Source organism: Melitaea cinxia, chromosome 1 (assembly GCF_905220565.1).
Source record: "Melitaea cinxia chromosome 1, ilMelCinx1.1, whole genome shotgun sequence".
Classification (NCBI taxonomy): domain Eukaryota; kingdom Metazoa; phylum Arthropoda; class Insecta; order Lepidoptera; family Nymphalidae; genus Melitaea; species Melitaea cinxia.
In genome coordinates, this window is record NC_059394.1 from 19,345,829 (window position 1) to 19,360,341 (window position 14,513).

Here is a 14,513-nt window from a genome sequence, read left to right on the forward strand (position 1 = left end):
GAGTTTACTCCTTCAGATCGAGAATCTAAATAGACACAAAAAAGGCTTACTAGTCTAAGAAAAAGATTAATACCATATCAAATGGTAAATAAACGAATCGAATAATGGCAATGATAATATTGGCAATGGCGTCTTAACGCCATTATGGATTGAATTGGGTACATCCTATAGGGTTCCAATAGATGGCGTTAACAAAAACGTAACGAGGTCACTCGTTCAGTATATTTTACTCCTCATATATTTTTCAGACCAGGGGCCTTTTATCAAATTCGATTCCTAACAAGTAGACTCCAATGAATAATCATCATTATTACAGCCTATACAGTCCACTGCTGGACATAGGCCTCCACAAGTTTACCCTTACCCTTTTTGACTACGTACAAGATCTAAACAAACGGGTAGAAGGGTGTAAATATTTTAATGTTCACCGCGTATAACTGAGACAGTACAGCTACTCCGTCCTCTTTAATGTGGTTACATACAATAAGCAGTTTTATTTTAAGACGGATCTGCCATGTGGCATGGAGTATCATGAATTATATATCTTATATATTCTCCCGGTACGTACAAGTTTCATTATGACAATTGTGATAAATTAAACTCCATATCCACTCAATAGAAATACAGTTTCGTGCTTAGTTGTTAAAAGTTTTAAGTTTTTTTATAATAAAAAAAACCGTGTTGTGTCGTGGGACATCAGATTATTATTATAAAATATTAATTTAAGTTCTATTCGAGGTATAAAGAAAATAATTATTCGGGTATACATTTTGACTATGATTTTATTATCGATAGAAATCAAAAAACTACTTTACGAAATCATCTTAACACCTTTATTTATAATAATTTATAAAACATATAATAATTATCGAATGATATAATAATAATAGCAAACTGCAACAATAATAACAGTCATCACTGTATAGCCATCATACATGACCATACATAAAAATATTACGCTTTTTTTTAACGTTACGGACATTTTTTGCCGGCAAGGGTACCCCTTCGCATTCCCATAAGACACTTTGTTCCAAAAATATGAAACTTTAAAACTACGGTCACTCGGGGTAACTTTGATTGACAAGGTAACTTCGACAGTCAAATCACAAAATTATTTACAGTTAAATTTATAAAATTTGTTTACTTAACACACTTCGCTAATCAACTCTATGAAAAAAAGAAGCTTTCAAACGAAGTCATTGTCAAAAACTTTGCTAAATGATCCGCGCGCAATTTTTGTATTTTTATTTAGTGGTAAACTTTTTAGATAACTCGAAAATTTAATAACTATCAAGATATGTAAAAACATAATACACCCTTTAATATTTTCTACGTGACAGTGGCGACATCATCTGTACTCATTTGGCACTATTGAAAGCCATTAACCCTGAAGAAGAAGAAGAAGAACCTTCAATATGTGTGCAATAGTGTGACAAATGCTGAGTGGCTGCCTGTATTGTTCGTAATATCTATGAAAGCGTATTTTTATTATTTTGATATTTTTATTGTGAACAATAAAATATTTTTCTTTCTTTCTTTTCTTTCTAAAATCTTAAAATCTCATCATTGTCAAAGTTACCCATAAAGGTTATAACTTTGACACACAACAAAATTGCCATTTTTTGATACATTGAATGATTTTTATAGACGTGAAATAACTTGAGAGTATGAAAACCAACCTGAGAGCACATAGTAAATTAACTCTTGTGTCTCATATTTAACATTGTCAAAGTTAGCTAAAAAAATATAGTAATGATCTGTCAAAGTTACCCCGACTGTAGTCATTGTAATAACAAGAATCCGTGGCACGTGAAATGTGAGAAGGTTTCTCGGCCTGCAGCCATAACAAGCGGTGACCTGGACCGTAACTTGCTACGGAAACAGCAATTGTCTGTCGTAAATAGCAATAAATGTCATAATTAATGAAATTCGATTATTAATAGTCTTTTGTATGCTTTTCACTAATATTAATTAGCATAGAATTTCGAATGTAATTTCATACAAATGTTTCATATTTCATTTTCAGTTTCAACTTCATTTAATAATAACGCTAGTTTCATTAATAACATTCCAATTAAACTAAATAGATTGAACATTATTAAGCGAGTTGTGGTCTAGAACCGTTCTGCGTCATGACAACTAAACAATATGTAATTTCCGTTTTGACTAAATGTCGTTGAATATAGTATTATCCATTATTCCCTAGTTTTCTATAAAATATATTCGACGCTTCAACCTGTAATATCCCGCTATTGGGCATAGACCTCTTTCCCCAGGTAGGAGAAGGATCAGAGCTTAATCCACCACGCTGCTCCAATGCGGGTTGGCAGATATATTCCCTACTACAAGTAACGATCGCTATCACGTGTAGATAATAACAACCGGGACCGACGGCTTGTGCTCTCCGAGGCACGGTGGGAACCCACAAGGACAGCACAAACACCCAGACCACGGCAAACATCTGTATGACCAATACTAATGTTTGTCATGTGCGGGGATCGAACCCGCAACCGCCAGCGCAACAGCCACAAACCAGTGCTGTGACCGTTGCGCCAACGCGGCGTCAATGAAAAAATATGTCAATGAAAGAAAACGAAAATGAAATTCAATGAAATATATTCATTAATTTCAAAATTGTATGATAATAAAACATGCCACTTCTAAGAATCAGGCACAGCAAGAAATATCTACCTTATACTCAGGAACAGACTAGTTAATAAAGTACCTCAACCTTACAGGAGACAGCTAAATAATACTACTCTCAAGCAGGGCCGTGTTACTTTGATAAGTGAGGTATCCAGAATGGTTGCATGATAAGGTCGGCAACGTGTTTGCGATGCTTCTGGTTTTGTAAGCGTCCTTAGGCTATAGTACCTGCTGTACAAATGGTCAGTCGTATGTTTATTTGCCACTATAGCTTTATTTAAAAAATGTAAGTAATAAATTGCAAAGATAAATTAAATTTAACGTAATTCGCTGTTTTATTGACGATGATAATACTGGCGTAGTTGCGTCACTTATTTCCTACTGTAGCGTGTTATGGACATTAAGCTTCAAGTTGTCTGCATCTGTTTGACAGCTGTCGCATTCACAAAGCAACGATCAACATCAGCGATGAACTAACTAACATCAACATTTGACATTTCGTCATGTTATTATACTAGTGTTAGCCTCGGCTTCGCATGGGTGCAATGCTGATACTAAATATAAAATATAAAGTAAATATTTGCAATGTAAGCCCAAAAAAATGTGTTTATTTACGACATCACATTAGAAACCTCTAAATCTATCAGTGTTCCTCTACTATATTGTGCATGTATTATACATATAAACCTTCTTCTAGAATCACTTTATTTACTAAAGAAAACTGCATCGAAATCTGTTGCATATTTTTAAAGATCTAAGCATACAGACAGCGGGAAGCGACTTTGTTTTATACTATGTCATGATTATAGGTTAACCTAAATTTAGTGAATTATTGTATTGACGACAACATCAACGTCGCATATAATTTGATTTGTGGGAACATTAGTACTAATTTGTAATTATAGATACGGTTTCAAGTAATAAATTATGGTTTGGTGTATTGTTTTAATAGTTATAATGATTATCATATTTATCACTACACATAATTATGTAGATATACAAATGGATAAATTAAAAAACTGCTAGACTAATTTCGAAAATTCCTTCAAAACTAGAACGCTTCATTATAAGTAAGCGACATCAACAATATTTTAGAGGGAGAAAACGGAACAACAACGGACGAAACCCGAGTGGAAAGTTAGCTTAAAATAAAGTGAACTAAAGGGACGTGTAAATGTCACACTACTTGACATAGGTTCTTCTTTGTGTTTTTGAAGAATATGAGTTTATATGAGGTAACTATTTTTTATACGACGGTCGGCATATAAGTGTATGGGTCACGTGATGGTAAATGGGTACCATATTCTATAGACGCCTGCAACATCAAAAGCATTGCAAACGCTTTGTCAACCCTCTTCAGGAGCTCAGGCCAACTTACTGAGGAAAAAATAACGGTACTTGAGGGTAGTTATTTTAATCGGGACCTGTAATGTTGGTGTACTTCCCCAGCTGCTCCAGATTTTGAGCAGGATATATCCTGCTGTGTCTTAGCTCAATGAGTGATAATGCTGAAATGCATTCGCGTGTATTTAAGCAGTTTCTGCTGCAGCTTTTGTACCTATCACGAATTAAATCCACGCATAACATGTACCTCATACCTCGGAGACCACGTTAAGCCGTCGGTCCCGGTTGTTATCATCTACGCCTGATAATGATCGGTACTCATAGTAGGGAATATATCCGCCAACCCGCATTGGAGCAGCGTGGTGGATTAAGCTCTGATTCTTCCTGTACATGGGGAAAGAGGCCTATGCCCAGTAGTGGGATATTACAGGCTGAAGCGTAATAACATGTATGAGTAAGTTATACGGATGTTTGATTTTGGGTTTTGTATTTGAGTTGTGTGTGTATTTTAATTTCCAGCCCATGTCTATCTATTGATATCGATAGACATTACAATGTAACTCTTATCACTGATATCAATCAAATTTTTAACACGAAAGCATTAATTATAGCGAAAGTTGTGGTAAATTTCAATTTTACAGCGAAATGTTGACGGCTGACAATCGTCTGATTTTTACAATTAATTTCATTTTTCAGATATAAAACTGAAATTCAAAGAATAATTAGCAATTTTTGAATAAATAGCAGTTTAGCCCGTTGGCGCAGTTCGCAGTGACCCTGCTTACTGCTCCCAGGGTTAAGAGTTCGAGTCACGCTTCGTGTCTTAGTATGATATATGTATTTATTTATGTGAGTATTATTTATATGAATTTATCGAAAATAATATTTATTTATATAATCTGGCTGTTACCTATAAGACGAGCTTTAAGTTGTTTAGCTTATGAAAAGACGACCTTTTATGTGTGTTATAGATTATTTTTATATATTAATACGTGAAGCTAAAACTTAGTACGCCCTTTACGGAAATTGCGCGGACGGAGGAGTATGAAATTTCGCACACTTAGTTTATATAGAGAAGGAGTGCATAATGCTGATATTGTTTTTTAAATTATGTATAAAAATATATTAAATCAATGAAAAAAACATTACAAACACTACCATGTATTTGACACACACACGCATATTATACTCTTTTGTTGATTGTCAAAGTCTGTAGTCAAATTGATTTTTTTTAAGGTTCTTTATTTTCACAATTTTTTGGTTTTTTTAAATTTAAATTTTTATTATAGTCGAATTTTGACGTCTGGGTGACCACTAATATATATAATTAAATATATAACAAACAGACCTGATGACGCCCCAGATACCTGACCCTCGAAAATAGCTTAAGTAATCTTCTGCAATTTGAAAAGTTGTCATTGTCAAATTTTTATTCGATTTTTAAATAAACTTAACCGAGCAGTTATTTCAAATGAAGCACGTTTAAATTTGTAATTTACATTTAAACGTCAAGCCCAACTGAATGGAACATTTTGCTAACAAAACGCTCCTACTACCGTCTACTCATCCTTACTCACTGCTCTTAAAATTAAATATACTGATAAAAAATCTATTCAGGGTCTTAATAAAATCACAATTTGAAATTCGTTAATCGTTATAATTAGTACTCGATTGAGGAGAACCTTTGAAAAATTATTATTAACTGAGGAAATTTCTTGCTCAAAATCAGTGTCGTGTTCCTGTTGGTGAGTAAGGTGACCAGAGGTCTTGGAGGCAATTGGGCATAGGGTCAGTAAAGGCCTTGCGATGCTTCTGGTGTTGTAGGCGTCTATACGCTACGGCAAACGCTTCCCATCAGGTGAGCCATACGCTTGTTTGTCGACCTTAGTATATTTAAAAAAAAATACGCCCTAAGCATTTAATATTTTTTATAGCAAAAAAAGTCTTTCTTACGGATTATACGAAAAATAAATAAACAAATTCACAAAATCTGCGATCTGTAATTCAAATTAAGAAGTGAAGACATTGTCGCATAGTTGCATTTAAGGGGTCTACCCTCTTTAGAATTTTGAAAAAATCGAATTTTTTTTTTTTGTATTTTTTGAAAGTATACATATTTAAAAGTATCATACTGAAAATTTATAAAGATCCGAGCAGTCTAACTGTACTTTTGGACGACGTTTACGTAGCTATCTGAGCACGCTAATATGCGGACCGCTCGGAACGGTACGGCCTACCTGCCTTTGTATTCATTAGCAGTTGCAACCTTTTTCAGGTATACTGACAAATGTACAATATTATAATATACTATCCATACTGAAAATTTTCATTTATGATAGGTTATTCTCGAAGGATACCGTTCCATTAGAATTTCTCCCTATATTAGTCGTATTTGAAATTTTCAACCGTCAGTATCTGTGCTCGTGATTACCGAAATGGACAAGAAAAGTGTAAATCAAACTGCCAAGTGGAGACGTCCAGGTTCGAAGCCGAATAAGCGGAAATTTCATGGAGTGCTTCCACATGACCACGAGGCAAATACAAGTTATGCTAGTGCATCTGCGTCGAAGTTACAACAATCGGAAGATACCAGTTTCGACGTACACGTGGATCAAACGTCGGGATACAGTATTATACAGTTTTTCCTGGTTTTCTCTACGTTGCAAGAGTATTTAAAGTGTAAAACTTGTGATAAAGATATTTCTTTTACAAACAACACTACAACACTATGAAGAAGATGAAGGCATAATGTATGGTGCAGGCATCGCCGATTAGACGTAAGTAAAATTTTTTTCACGATTTTTCGTTACAGAAAACTTTAAACGCGTTTTTCTCGGAATGACGTTTTTGGACGGCTTGTTGATAAAATCTCCGAAACTATTCAACCGAACCTTACCAAAATTTAACCACATGTTCTTGATGACTATAGCTATCGCGCATATCATACGATTTTTGAAATTTTGAGTTTAACTATTTATTTTTGGCAAAGAACGACGGAAAAAACGTGATTTTTCGTACTTTTTCGAAAAATGGCTGCCATTTTGTCATTTTTGAAAAAAAAAAAATTCGTATGATATGCGCTATAGCCATTTACTTACTGAATCTAAAACTATTTTTTTTTTTTTTTCAGATCATCCATTCCAGATATTTCATCAACAGCGCACACTCATCTTTTTTTTGAACCAGTCTTCTCCCTCATTTTTATGTATAAAAACTGATTAAAATAAATATAAAAAAATTTTTCTTGTGTAATCAAATAGTGTATTTTTTAGGCCTAACACTTTTTATGTCCATATTTATGACGAATACCGGTCAAAAAAATTCGTGAAAATAGCCTTATCTTTGCCCGTCTAAAGAGGGTAGACCCCTTAATATCATCAAACGTCGTTAAAAAAATTATAGGTTATCACAATTATTACAACTTGGAACTACGTGTGCTTGAAGATATAATTAAGTTACTTGAGAAGGTATTATATAGACATTATAATAGTAAAAATTAATTTAACCAAAAACGCCTGTAGAAAATTTAAGACCAAATAATTCTCTTTATACTTTATAGAGATCAGATTTTGCGTTATTTGCATTTTCGTCAGGCGCCGTGGCATAAACGAGAGTAGAAGAGTAGAGAGAGAGAATGGAGTAACCTCCTCCTTTTTGGAAGTCGGTTAAAAAACTGCATCAAAATCTGTTGCGTAGTTTTAAAGATCTAAGCATACAGACAGCGGGAAGCGACTTTGTTTTATACTATGTAATGATTTATTTTTTAATCGAACTTTTGCAATGCACTCGTTAACTAGATTCTTAAGTTATTCTAATTATGTAGTTTTGCTGTTTCTTTGGTGTTGGATTTGTTTGTTAATATTTTATTGATGTAACGATAGAACAAAGTTCTTTTTTTAAGTGTTGTGTACTTCTGTAAGTGACAAGTTCACCATAAACTTATTTTTACGAATATTATATCATGTATTGTTAATAGTGAATAAGTCGTTGAAGTACCTTTATAAGAATGAATAAATAAATAAATAAATAGCTTATCGCAATATATGTAGTTTACCGCGAACCATGGCGTCAACAACTTCACCAATATATCTGAAGTTTCAAAATAAATAATCGCGATATAAGTGAAACAATAAATACGCTTGATGTTAATGTTAAATCAACCCTTACTCCGAATTCTTTAACTTTCTTAGATGTAAATAATTTTCCTGACGATGACATTTTTTCTTCATCATTGAATATGAATGAGCGGAAATGGCTTATGGAACATGTGATATTTTAACCGTAAGGTCGCAAATTCTAGTTCAGGATAGCTCCACTAAATCTTCAAGAAAAAAATTACTTGACCTATGTAATATCTCCAGTCATCTCTAAGATTTTTTTAGTCGTCAATTCGCTGTAGAACAGCCTATGTTATGTAATTATTTCCGTCTGCAGCCAAAAAGCCCTTTGCAAAGTGGACCTTCCCACTTTGCAAAGGGTTGCACCTGCTTATTAATTCTCGTATCAAAGCTTTCATCTAAAATAGTTAAGAAACCCTAACTTAAATTGGAAATTTTACAGACTATTGCCATATATGCATGTAGAGGTCAACGCAAATGGATAATTTATATATATTGAGCCGTCTTGGTAGACTAACACTAAATTTAAATTATACATTATTCAATAGCTTCTGCTTCAAAGCTAGAAGCGGTATAATTGTGAATCGTCGTTACCATAGTTTCAAAACAGCTCCCAGTTTGAGGTAAATTGATAATCATAGAGTAGGGACTGCGGTTGCTCTTGGCCTCGTTGCAACCTCACAATTTTCCTGCGTTTTACCTTAAATGGTGGGTATTTAAAATTTCACTTAGGTTTCATATTTTTTAGGAAAATATTATGCTTATTTTTACAAAATATTTTCCAATATATTCGCAAGAACTAATCACGTAGGCCTTGATTAGAATTATTGTATAATTTTAAATGTAAATTTACATAATGTTAGATTTTTCGTAAATAACATACATTTTACGTAAAACGAGGAGAAAGAAATAAATTCAATTCGGAATTCCAGTACCTACAGCTACGAGCATCTAGATCGACGGATCCTCCAATTCTCTAATCTAATTGGCTCAATTTGTCTAAGCATTTTTCGTTATCAGCTTTTCGAAGCCTTTTTTTATTTCTTATATTGCTTTAACATGTTACAATATTTTTTGTCTAATATTTAATACGATGAACTGTAACAGAAGCTTCTGTATGTTTGAAATGTGAGCCTATCCTTGGTGAAGAAATATGTTAGTATTTAATCTCCATGATTTTCAACCGCTTGGTAACCCACGCTTGTTGTCTTTTCTATTGTCATAGTTGAAGCACAGCCCTAAACTTATTGTTTCTCCTTCTTTCTTATTACTTGAAATATTGGATAACTACTTACCTACAGTCGGGACATAATATGACAGACCATTCTCCAAAAGATTAAAGTTTGAGATGATTTTTACGCTTGATTTTATGAAATTTAATTTAAAATTTAAAATGTTGGAATATATTCTAATTTACGCTCGTAATCGTTCGGAATTGACGCACTTTTTCTTTCTACTGTATGATCTTGTACACAAAAAAGGTAAAATAAAATATTAAAGGTGAAATTTATTTCAATTCTTCAAATACTCTTTATCTGTAGGTCATGTTTGACTGGACTGAACTCACAATAGAAGAGAAGAAATTTACTAATGGAAAAATACTGGTTCATAATAATAGACAATCGTTGATACTAATTAAGCCAAAAGTTATGTATTTAGATAGACAAGAACTCTGTTTTCGTTACTTTTCCTTTTGCAAGTCATGTTTCCATTCATAAGTAATATTTGCCAAAATCAGCACTATCATTGTTTATCATAAGCGGCTATTCAGACATCCCTATCCGTTATTTTCGTTTGTCTATATTGTATTAATAGGATTTTTTGTATATGTCGGTAGTCAATGCCGTTGTAACTGTTGTGGTGTAATTCAAACTGTTGTCACTGTATGTATCATTGGTATTTACGTTAACCACTAATTGTGTATCTAAATACATTCAATTTTTTTTTTTCGGTCAAGTGAATGTATCTTTGCTGTAATCGGAGAGCACAATAACCCGTAAGTTCAGGTTGTTATCACATATACCTACCTACCTTCTATACCTGGAAAGTTATCTGCTATCCTGTAGTAGCAGCATCGTGGTTGATTATGTTCCAATAGTGGGGATTTTCGTAGGCTGATTAAGTTTAATGAATACTCTCGTAGTATTACATTAATTTTAAAACACCATTAGTTGTATTCATACAAAAATAAAACAATATATAAAACACCTGAATCCTGAATAGATGGACCGGGTAACGAGCTTGTGAAGGCTTAATGCCTACCAGCTATTGACAGGGATTTTAACCGCTTCAGTCCTAATCCCATGAGGATTATAGGATTGAAAGTTGTCTGTTTATTTGGGTCTTCAATGTGTACCCAAAATAATCGCAAATGTTTTAAATGTTCTGTATGATAAAGTAATAAATATCTATTTATCCTTACGTAAGTACTTAAGTACTACTTTAAGTGCAAGTTTTGCCTTGCGATTATACCAGTGTAAACCTTAGTCCCTTTCTAATACCGGGATAAGTTGGATTTTGAACTATATAGGTACAGTAGAATCCATATTTATTTATGGCAAGATTAATAATAGTAAAAAAATTAAGATACCTTTTTTAACACGTAAAAATTTAAAAATATCTTAATTGGTAAAATATTTTACCTAACTTTATTATATTCGAAGCATCACAATTTTTACCAGAACAAGTAAAACTTTAAACATTTACAGAAAGCCATCATCATTACAGCCTATCACAGTCCACTGCTGGACATAGGCCTCCACAAGTTTACGCCAAAAATAGCGTGAACTCATGTGTTTTGCCCATAGTCACCACGCTGGGCAGGCGGGTTGGTGACCGCAGGGCTGGCTTTTTTGCACCGAAGACGCTGCTGCCCGTCTTTGACCTGTGTATTTCAAAGCCAGCAGTTGGATGGTTATCCCGCCAATGGTCGGCTTTTTAAGTTCCAAGGTGGTAGCGGAACTGTGTTATCCCTTAGTCGCCTCTTACGACACCCACGGGAAGAGAGGGGGTGGCTAAATTCTTTACAACCGTACAGAAAGCCAAACAACAACAAAATCAGTGGCTAGTAAAAAAATTAAACGCAAATACTGTAATAACCAGAAATAAGAACAATTCTTTAAAGTAAATAGTATGACAAATATAATTGTGTTTGCTCGCAAACGAAAAAAAAACCGACTTCAATTACATCGACAAGTAATACAACGTAGATCGACGAAAAAATAGTCAAGCAACTACGCGTTATCAAAGATTACTCAAAAAGTAGTTATCAGATCTTAATAAAATTTATATGTGACCACATGATAAACATCAGCTTTCGATTAAATTAAAAATTATCAAAATCGGTACACCCAGTAAAAAGTTATTGCGGGTTTTTGAGAGTTTCCCTCGATTTATCTGGGATCCCATCATCAGATCCTGGTTTCCTTATCATGGTACTAAACTAAGGATATCTCCTTTCTAACAAAAAAAGAATTATCAAAATCGGTACATTCAGTAGAAAGTTATGCGGTATATTACAACGTAGGTCGACGAAAAAAACGTCGAGTAAAAACGCATTATTAGATATAACTCGAAAAGTAGTTGTTAGATCTCAAATAAATTTAAATGGGACCAATTGGCACACAAAACCTTTCGATTAAAACAAAATTTGTCGAAATCGGTCTACCCGGTCAAAAGTTCTGATGTAACATACATAAAAAAAAAAAAAAAAAAATACAGTCGAATTGAAAACCTCCTCCTTTTTTGGAAGTCGGTTAAAAAACAAAAATAATAAAAATAAAGATCAATATTAAGCGTAGTTCTAACCTCGAACGTGACATACCCCAGCTGCGTTTAAGTATTCAAAAGATTTTTTGCGTCTGGCGAAACGATGTGTGCCGGAGATGCAGACGCTGCGACCGCTGGCTGTAATAGGCGTCGAGGATCCACTGTTGGTTACGAGCCGAAATATTGTTATTCGTACCTTTAAGTAGGGAGTCTTTCCTGAAATTCTTATTGCTTTAGTAACTACTAAACTTTTTTTGTGTTGGCGCATCGTCGGCGGTTCGATCCCCCGCACATGACAAACATTTGTATTGGCCATACAGAGTTTGCCGTGGTCTGGGTGTTTGTGCAGTCCTTTTGTGTCTCCCCACCGTGCCTCGGAGAGAACGTTAAGCCGTCGGTCCCGGTTGTTATCATCTACGCCTGATAGCGATCGTTACTAATAGTAGGGAATATATCCGCCAACCTGCATTAGAGCAGCGTGGTGGGTTAAGCTCTGATCCTGAAAGAGGCCTATGCCCAGTAGTGGGATATTACAGGATGAAGCGTAAACTTTTTGAAGTAAAACTTTTATACGCACTTTGGACTTAGGGAAAAAGCTGGTGAATGCGTGCGTTACGAAAAGTGTGATCGGGCGAGAAGAACGGAAGTTGAGAGGGAGATATAAGTTAGTGAAGAAAGAAAGAGAGTTACGTATCGTAAGTTTTACTTCAGTCGTGTGGTTTAAGGCAACCTCGTTTTTTTATGACTACTGATATTCAAATTCAAAGATGTTTCTCTTTTATGTTTTATTCTTATTGTTGGTACTTCGTACACTCAGTTGCATGCTCTTCTGATAATTATTTTTCTCCTTACCTTGATACTGATTTCAAGCAGTGTTCTGTTCCTGTTGGTGGACAGGGTGAAAAGAGCTCCTGGGGGAATTAGGGATGGGGTCGGTAACGCGTTTGCGATACTTCTGGTGTTCGAGACGTCTATAAGCTACGGCAATCGCTTACCATCAAGTGAATCTTACGGTTGTTTGCCGACCTAGTTTTATAAAAAAAAAATGTAGTTATGTTATGGAAACGTACTTGCCACGCGAAGCAACCACGAATAAAGGCTGCACTCAACTGACTTTTTTATTGTGAATAAAAGATTTTCCGAGCACTATAACAGCTGACTTTTGCTTTTTTTTAAGCAAGCCATAGACTTCGTCTGATTTCATAATAAATATAGATTTTAGGTCTAATATAACATATCTTAATCCCTACTTAATATTATAAATATGAATATAGGTTTGTTTGTTACGCTTTCTATTATTTAGGTACATAATTTGTTAATATAGCTATAGTAATTAAAAGACATTTTAAAACTAAAAAAATTATAAAAGGCTCGTTTCATATCTAATTAAGATAACTCTGCCAAACTAGGAATGTAAACACAGACCTAAAAAAATATTAGTACTAACTCAGTTTGATGAACTACCGCTCTGGTGTACTGGTGCGTGTAGGCTCCTGAAAACACCTGTGGCGACATCTATCGCGCGAAATACGAACGACTACAAAACTACGTAATTAGAGAAAACTGACGTATGCTACATCGCGCTATCAGAGTTTTCAAAGTGATTAAGTATATATACAAGATCCCGACAACAACCGTCGGGGCCGGTAGCCTGCCAGACACAACATCCGTCTGGTCAGATGATCCTCCCTTTTCATTGCTTTATGAGGAATTCAATCACCATGATTCTTTACACCACATTCCTCTCTCTATACACCGACGGTTTGTGGGACCAAATTCCGCTCGGGGAAATTTGTATTTGAACAAATATTTTGTTAGAGTTTGATGGTCTGTTCGTGTGGTTTTCCCCGTCATGCCTCGGAGAGCACGTTAAGCTTTTGTTCGCAGTTGTTATCTTAAATACCCGATAGCGATCGTTATTCTTGGTATGCAGTGTATCCGCCAGCTCCCAGTGGAGCAGTGTGGTGGATTAAGCTTCTCCTACATGTGGTAAGAGGCCTATGCCTAGCAGTGGGATGTGACAGCCTAAAATGTAACTTAGTTTTTTTTTTATAATATAAAACTAGGTCGGCAATCAAGCGGCTTACTTGATGGTAAGCAATAACGGTAGCTTAAAGACGCCTGAAACATCAGTAGCAACGCAAGCGCGTTGCTGATCCTATCCCCAATCCCTCCAGGAGTTCTGATCTCTTTACTCACTAACAGGAACATAATATTGCTTGAAAACGGTATTATTTAACTGTGGTCTTATGTAAGGTCGAGGCACTACCCCAGTCGGGCTGCTCCATATTTTGAACAGGGAATTTCCTGCTGTACCCTACCTCAGTTAAATAGTTAGTTTGATACTTGTAAAATAATTTTACAAATTTATTACTTATTTGTCTGATTAGATTGACAGCTAGTAATATTTAATTGAAATGGGGATTTATACATCAAAATCAATTCAAAGTTAATAAATTTCACAAGGGGATACATATATTATTAGTAAAGTTTCAAACTTCAATGAGCACGCTAATATGGGGTTGAATGACCTTTGTGACATTAGTATAGAACCAGAGCTTTTATAGTTTTATCATAAGAATAGTTTTATAACCTACTTCAAAAAATGGTTGTTTTATGATCAAGTATATACCATGT

At 34.6% G+C, this 14,513-nt stretch overlaps 1 long non-coding RNA gene across 1 annotated transcript; it reads right to left on the reverse strand.

Annotated features, from left to right (window-relative positions):
- Window positions 1–1,668: 1,668 nt before the first annotated feature.
- LOC123670479 lies at window positions 1,669–11,149 on the reverse strand. Its single transcript, XR_006745914.1, has 3 exons — window positions 11,136–11,149; window positions 7,902–7,903; window positions 1,669–1,775 (listed from the first exon to the last, which is right to left on the reverse strand). It is a non-coding gene; the product is annotated as an uncharacterized LOC123670479 (long non-coding RNA).
- Between the last annotated feature and the right edge of the window lie 3,364 nt (window positions 11,150–14,513).